The 7,649-nt window shown below is 39.2% G+C and overlaps 1 pseudogene; it reads left to right on the forward strand.

Annotated features, from left to right (window-relative positions):
* The first annotated feature begins 3,501 nt into the window (after nucleotides 1-3,501).
* Nucleotides 3,502-5,618, forward strand: LOC104942169 (insulin receptor pseudogene; annotated as a pseudogene).
* The last annotated feature ends 2,031 nt before the right edge of the window (nucleotides 5,619-7,649 follow it).

Raw genomic sequence — 7,649 nt, forward strand, 5'->3', positions numbered from 1 at the left:
GGCGGGAGGGGGAGGGCTGTGCATTTCTCTCTGTGTGGCTCAGAGTGTGCACTTCACTAGTAAAGAAAACACAGCACTGCGACCCCTGGGTGAACTACCCCAGAAGATCGGAGATTGTTTATTTTTTCTACATTAGTCATTCCCCCTTTCCTTCTGTTAAGAAAATATCACTCGTCACCGGCTTGAGCTTCAATCTCAGGATCCATGTATTTGTGATCCTCTCCAGAATGGAAGTAGTCATCACATACAGAGCATCAACTAGTTCCTGAACAGTGTCCTTCACATGCTGATATCCAAGAGAGGGAGTTCCACAGTCACAAGATGGAGGAATAGAAAGCAGTATTCAATGTTTACTTCAGATTAGCTCCACGTCAGAAATGAGCATGCTTGTCATATGTCTCTCTCCATAGAGGCTGAATCATCATGTTAATCACATAGCTATCATATGCCTCAAACAGTCCTGATGCTCTTCTAGGTAATCACACATCCTGTCATGTTCACAGCTACAGTTGGGATACCTTTGTTATCATGTTACTCTGATATTGGAAGAGGACATTCAGTATTTTCCCAACACCTTCCATCATTGTTATTTCCTTTAACCTCATTACCCCCCCCCCTCCTCAACCGTTCGCTCCCCCTGCTATAACCCTAGCTGTCCACTCTGCTTTCACTCAGGCAGCAGCGTGGGCAGCCCTCTCTTACAGACAGTATCCTTGGCACTGCTCATGTGATGTCCTTATAAAGGTGGCATCCCATGGAGGCTGGCATACTGTGGCCCCAGTGCACTTTGGAGCTAACACAGGGTTAGCATTAGCATTAGCATTAGTGGTTAGAGGTTAGACAGGGTCCTTAAAAAGTCTAACAAAGCATTTCAGTTATTAGACTAAAGTAATACCTTAAATGGGATTTAACAAATCTTAAAAATGTCACGACTTGGGAAGTGGGAATTTTTGCTTTTTTCCCCTGACTTTGTATTAAAAACAAATCTATTTCTTACATTTTGAGTTAACATCTAATAAGGCCTTGCATGCTTTCAAATACAAATAAAGTCCTCCATTAGTATAATATAACTTGCATTAAAAAAACCTATATAGTTATTTGTTTACCAGATTCCTCATGTCTTAATATCAAGCAAAAAAACTGACATTTGTATAAAATTTCAGCGTCTTTAAAAGGTCTGGTGAGTTTGGTGTTTTGAACCCAGAATCCTCCTGTCCTTGATGGTGTAACTTCTAACCTATAAGGGACTTAAAGTGGTGAAAAATAATATTATGGATGTTGTTATTTGACCTAGTTCTGCTTGCTGCCCTGCGCTCTGTGGTTCAGTTAGCACATGAAATGAAAGCTGACAGTAGGGAGAGAAACACGGTGAGAGATTAACACTCAGGGTCACAGACAGGAAGCCCAGTGTGAGGGCAGATAGTTGGCTGGTTTTCCAGTGTGTCCAAAAGGAAAGGTTGAAACAATTGATTTTCCTAGTTTTTTGTCATGTTCTAGTTACTTACCTTGTATCTGATACATCTCAATAGTTGATTTTGAACATCTGGTTGATTGTTACACCTGTTCAGTTCAATTAGTTGTACTCCAACAGTTTAAAAATACATGTAAAATCATAGGATATAATGGAGATATTTGAAATGGCACACCAGGTAAACCATCCGAAGACTTAGAATAGGGGCCAAGATACTAATCACACCATGTGTACAATAAATATCACTGACACATCTAAAATAATAATATTTTACACTAAATCAGAATCCTCAGTAAACTCTTGCATCACTTTTAGGGAAATAAATAAGCACCTGTCAAAGAAACCGCGGAAATGTTGTTTGTAAAAAGTCACTTATTTCTAGTAAACAATCCCTAAAAGTAGTCTGGTATTTCGGTAGAGATATCTAGTGAACTGTTACAGTGAGAGGTGAGGAAAAAGCTTAACTTAAACACTGCTTATGTGGATTTCTTATCCTCCAGTAAGTGTGTGTAATCGTTAAAAAGGTCAGCCTGGAATCATCTGAGTGTAATGAGTCTCACTGGCTTCCGACGGGGCAATAACAGAGAGTTTATTAGATCATTACCAGGGACGGGTCAACCGGGACAGCTAATCCAATCACACTGGACACCTAGGCTCTTTCACCAAATGCTATTTTCCCGATTGGTCAAATTAAACTTGACATGAGCCAATGACATGTAATGTTCAGCCTATTAGCAATTAACTGCTGCTGCTGGACATCAGGAGTACATGGTGGACATTCGGTGTGCAGTGAGGGATCATCTTGTTAAATGTTTTTCCATTTCAGAATCCAAAGGTTTAATGTCATAAACACAACTACAGACAGGCTCCTTCATGCAAGGTAGCATGCAAGTTGTGGCCGGTGATTATCAAAGTCAACTTTATTGTCAATCTTTCAGTTTGTGTGTACAGACGGAGAGATCGAAATACCGTTTCCCACAATCCCGAATACAAAAATACAAATATAAATACACCTATATATATACACAATCAACAGACACATGTATACATATATACATATCAGATCCCATGGGTGGAATTAGAGTTAGTCCCAGTTGCTACATTTGAGGTACAATTATATTAAATTAAATGAAATCTGCTCGGCCTCTGCTGGTTATTTTTCCGTTCTAGTTCCAGTTAAAAAAGAAAACATGAGAGCTGTCATATGGATCAGTTGGTATAGCGGCGCATCTACTGGTGGTTCAAATCCTATATAGGATCATTTGCTTTGTGTCATCCCCTCGGTCTCCCCTTTTCAAAACTACCACTTAAATTAAGACACTGGTTTCCCCCCAAAAAGTATGTTTCTAAAAGGATTGCTTCTAATATCAAGATGATACAATAATCTTTTTGTCGGATCAAGTCTGACATTTTTCAGTGGTCCTCCTTTTGCTGTTTTTTTAGAATAAACAATGTTAATATTTTGTCATGGTCTGCTGATTCATAGTGTCTGAAACGGTCGACCTACAATCTTTGAGCATATTTTGATTTATTGGAGCAGTTTTGACTTTGAAGCAGTTGAATGACACTTGTTCCATGTAGAATTGCAATATAGAACAATCACACATGTAAAAAACTAAAATGCAAATGCAGTTATTTTTTGATTTTGATTTGATTTATTTCAAATGTGTAAAAAATAATATAAAAATGTAAAATGAGAATTATTATACATTTCAAAATTAAGCAGTGTCAAATTTGGTTTACAAAAATATTACTGATTCTAAATGATTAGAAACAAATAATCTACTTAATTACACATCCGAAAAAGGGTGGGAAGAAGTTTAAATATATATATTTTTTCTTCTTAAAGAAATACATAAATAGACAAAATAACAAAATACATAAATAAATACATTTGCTTTTGTTTGTTTTTATGTCTCTTACTGGTAACTGTATTCTGTGTGACATCAATTTTCTGTGAAATGTGAAGCACTTTGGACTGCTATACAAATAAAGATTATTATTATTATTATCCAAATGACTCAGCCCTGATGTTAACCTCTTCCTCCTCCTCTTCCTCCTCTTCCTCCTCAGTGTGCCTGGATAACTGTAAGCACAGTGCGTGCAGCCTGCAGGGTCAGTGCTGCCACGACCAGTGCCTGGGGGGCTGCTCGGAGCCGGGGAACTCCAGCTCCTGCGTTTCCTGCCGGAACCTGCAGCACGGGAACACCTGCGTGGACAAGTGTCCCGCCGGGTTCTACGTGTTCCGGGGCTGGCGCTGCATCAGCTTCTCCTTCTGCCAGGTGGGTCAGAATAACAATATTGATAATAATATATTTTATTTATCAAGCACTTTATCAGCTGCTCAAAGACACTACATACAGTTGTGTTCAAAAGTGTACATACACTTGTAAAGAACATGTATTTCATGACGTTCTTGCAGGGTTCCTACGGTCATTAAAAACCTGGAAAAGTCATGGAAATTCAAAATGCTAATTCCAGGCCCTGGAAAAGTTATGGAAAACAATATTTTTCCCAAAGTTTTGGAAAAGTCATGGAAATGTAACTAAAGTTGCATCAAATATAATTTATATTTTAGCTAATCGCTGAAATAGTAATACTCTAATGATAATAAATACTGTACCGTGTAGTAATGAAACGTGAAATGGCATTTAACTGACGAGGTGTTTTGCTGGTGAGAGATTTGAGTTGCTTTAGCGTGTAGAAGCTAGTAAGCCTATTGGATTTGTTTTAGATAGACACAACATGTTTCATATGCAGACTTTATTTTCCTGTTCCATGATTAAAATAAACCATTTTCAGTGGTACCGCTGAGAAAGAGTAATATCTTTGGTCATGGAAAATTAGGTAAAGGTCATGGAGAAGTCATGGGTGAAAAGGTGTATTAACCCTGGTCTTGACCTTTCAATAATTTCTACAACTCGTATTTTTCTGTGACAGAGTGATTGGAGCACATACTACTTTGTCACAAAACAAAAATCATAACGTTTGGTTGTTTTATGAATTTATAATGGGTCTTCTGAGAATGTGATCAAATCTGCTGGGTCAAAAATATACATATAGCAATGATACACATTTGTCCCTTGGCCATTTTCACCTCAATTAAGCGCTTTTGACCACAACTGTGAGTAAAACCGAGAAATAAAACAACATTTATCACAAGGACACAGCATTAATTACACATTCAAAGCTAGTCTGAAAAGGTGAGTTTTGATATGGCATTAGGGTGGCCTCCCTTTTATTTATGAGAAAACTTACTGAAATAAGGAAAGGACGGCTGTGGCTCAGTGGATAGAGTGCTGGACTTCGAATCAGAGGGGTATCAAGAATCAGGGGGGGCAAGTTTGAGTCCCACTACAGTCAGCATGTCGTTGTGTCCCTGGGCAAGACACTTCGCCCCAAATTGCATTGGCATTAGGGTGGCCTGAGAAAACTGGCTGAAATAAGCTATTCCCATCACTTTTGTATTCCTGCTTTCAGCCCTGCTGGCTGCACGGATGCTTGCATGATCACAGGGTCCACTCTGTTCTAAAATAAAAGCTGTTGATCGCTTCCCGTTTAAATATCTAAACATCTACAAATTGCATTGGGTAAAAGACATGTGGTTAATCAAATAAAAACTGTAACACTGGTATTGGACTGTTTTCATTGAGGGACAACGGGTGTCCATTCAGGGGAAATTCAATGTTTAAATACAGGGGAAAGGGGCCATTTTAAAAAGACAGATGTGTGAAAGATATAAAGGGGTAGCTTCATGGAGTAATTGGACAGTGAATTCAGAGAATAAGTATCATTTGTTAGTCTAGGTAAATGTAAATAAAAAACATATTGAAAATATACAAATAATGCTAAAATGACTGAAGGGTTCTCAGAAATCATTATAAAACCAAAACACACCTATATTGGTTTGATTGACTTAAAGTGACTTAAAGTAATCGTTTTAGACGGAGTAAACATCCTATGGTAGTGTCAACGTGTGTATTTTATTTGTGTTTTCCTTGTTTTAAATCCAGGAGCTCCACAACCAGTGTACTCAGAGTAAGAAGTCGAACCAGGACCGAGAGCAGGGCTGCCACGAGTACGTCATCCACAACGGAGCCTGCATCCCCGAGTGCCCCTCGGGATACACCACCATCAACTCCACTACGTACGTCACACACACACACACACACACACACACACACACACACACACACACACACACACACACACACACACCTGTGAGGCCACTATAAACAGTGCTGTGTTATTGACGCTGCCATTATTACCTGATCAGTGATGTAACTGTCACCCCCAACAAACGCTCACTGTGTGACTGCAGGAGGAACAGGTGCATTGTGGTCACTCGACACACTCAATAACATTTGCACACGGGAGATGATCAAACAAAAAGGCAAAGAGTATTTTTCCACTATGGAAAGTCTGCTGGGGGAAAACATCACCTGCTGCTTTGTGTTCCTCTTTGTCGAACGTAAACACCATGTTGAGCTGTTAGAAAACACAGCTTCATGACCCATTAATAACTGTTACTCGTAAAACGGGTTCATTTCCTGTTAATCTGCACTTAAGTATTGAGAAAAGGCCATGAAAAAATGAAATAAATAACAGAAACTCACAGGTTAAACTAGTAGCTGTAAACATATGACCTTGTAATATTAAATAAATAACATTTAACATATATTTACATGACCTGCTTTCCATGTCAATGTTTGTGGGGGTTAGGTATTACTTTAACTACACTTAACCAGAGGTGGAAGGAGTACTCAAATACTTTACTTAGGTAAAACTAGCCCTTCTATAGTGTACAAATAATCAGTACAATTCCTGCATTCAAAATCATACTCAAGTAAAAGTCCAAAAGTATTATAAATACAAGTCCCTTATCATTTAGTATCCCTATTTTCAGAAACGTATATAGGAAATCATTGATTATAATTATGAATGCATAAATGTCACTTTTATATAGCAGCTGGAAAGGTGGGGTTCATTTCATTACTGTATATTCTGCTGGGTAGCTTAAACTATGCATTATCATTTATTAATTGATTCATATGTTGTATTTAAAACCTAAATCTGCAAGTAGCTGGTAACTTAAGGTGTAAGATAAATGCAGTAGGGTATGTAGTGGCTCAAAAGTGTAAAATAGCGTGATGTGAAAATACTTATTGAAGTACAACTACCTTACATTTATTTTTATTAAGTACAGTACTTGAATACATGTAGTGACTCTCTGCCACTGCACTGTACCCCTTATTGTGTGTGTGTGTGTGTGTGTGTGTGTGTGTGTGTGTGTGTGTGTGTGTGTGTGTGTGTGTGTGTGTGTGTGTGTGTGTGTGTGTGTGTGTGTGTGTGTGTGTGTGTGTGTGTGACTACATTAGCTCGCTCCCAGTGAAGCGTTTGGTCGGGGGACCTTTTCCAGGTGCAATCTAGGGAAAGAGAGAAGGTGTTTTATTTATCAGGTAGATGTTGATGCAGGTAAATAACACACGTTTAAACCCAGCAGGACTTTCTCCACTAATGTGTCTCTTTCTGTGTGTTTGTGTAAGAGACTGAATTTCTGCCTGCAGGGATTATCAGGTGCTTAGACAGAAAAGAACATTGCTTTAAGTCTCAGTCACACACCCCGAGGCATCCAGCAGAATTGTGTGTGTGTGTGTGTGTGTGTGTGTGTGTGTGTGTGTGTGTGTGTGTGTGTGTGTGTGTGTGTGTGTGTGTGTGTGTGTGTGTGCCTGGGTTTGAGATAGAGAGTGTGTGTGTGTGTGTGTGTGTGTGTGTGTGTGTGTGTGTGTGTGTGTGTGTGTGTGTGTTAGAGAGCGAGAGAGTGTGTCTGTGTGTGGGAGAGAGAGAGAGTGTGTGTGTGTGTGTGTGTGTGTGTGTGTGTGTGTGTGTGTGTGTGTGTGTGTGTGTGTGTGATTATGTGTGTGTGATTCTCTGTGTGTGTGTGTGTGTGTGATTCTCTGTGTGTCTGTTTGTGTGTGTGTATGTGTGTGTGATTATGTGTGTGTGTGTGTGATTATGTGTGTGTGTGATTATGTGTGTGTGTGTGTGTGTGTGTGTGATTATGTGTGTGTGTGTGTGTGTGATTATGTGTGTGATTATGTGTGTGTGTGTGTGTGTGTGTGTGTGTGATTATGTGTGTGTGTGATTATGTGTGTGTGTGTGTGTGTGTGTGTGTGTG

Source organism: Notothenia coriiceps, unplaced genomic scaffold (assembly GCF_000735185.1).
Source record: "Notothenia coriiceps isolate Sejong01 unplaced genomic scaffold, NC01 NC01_scaffold00004249, whole genome shotgun sequence".
NCBI lineage: Eukaryota > Metazoa > Chordata > Actinopteri > Perciformes > Nototheniidae > Notothenia > Notothenia coriiceps.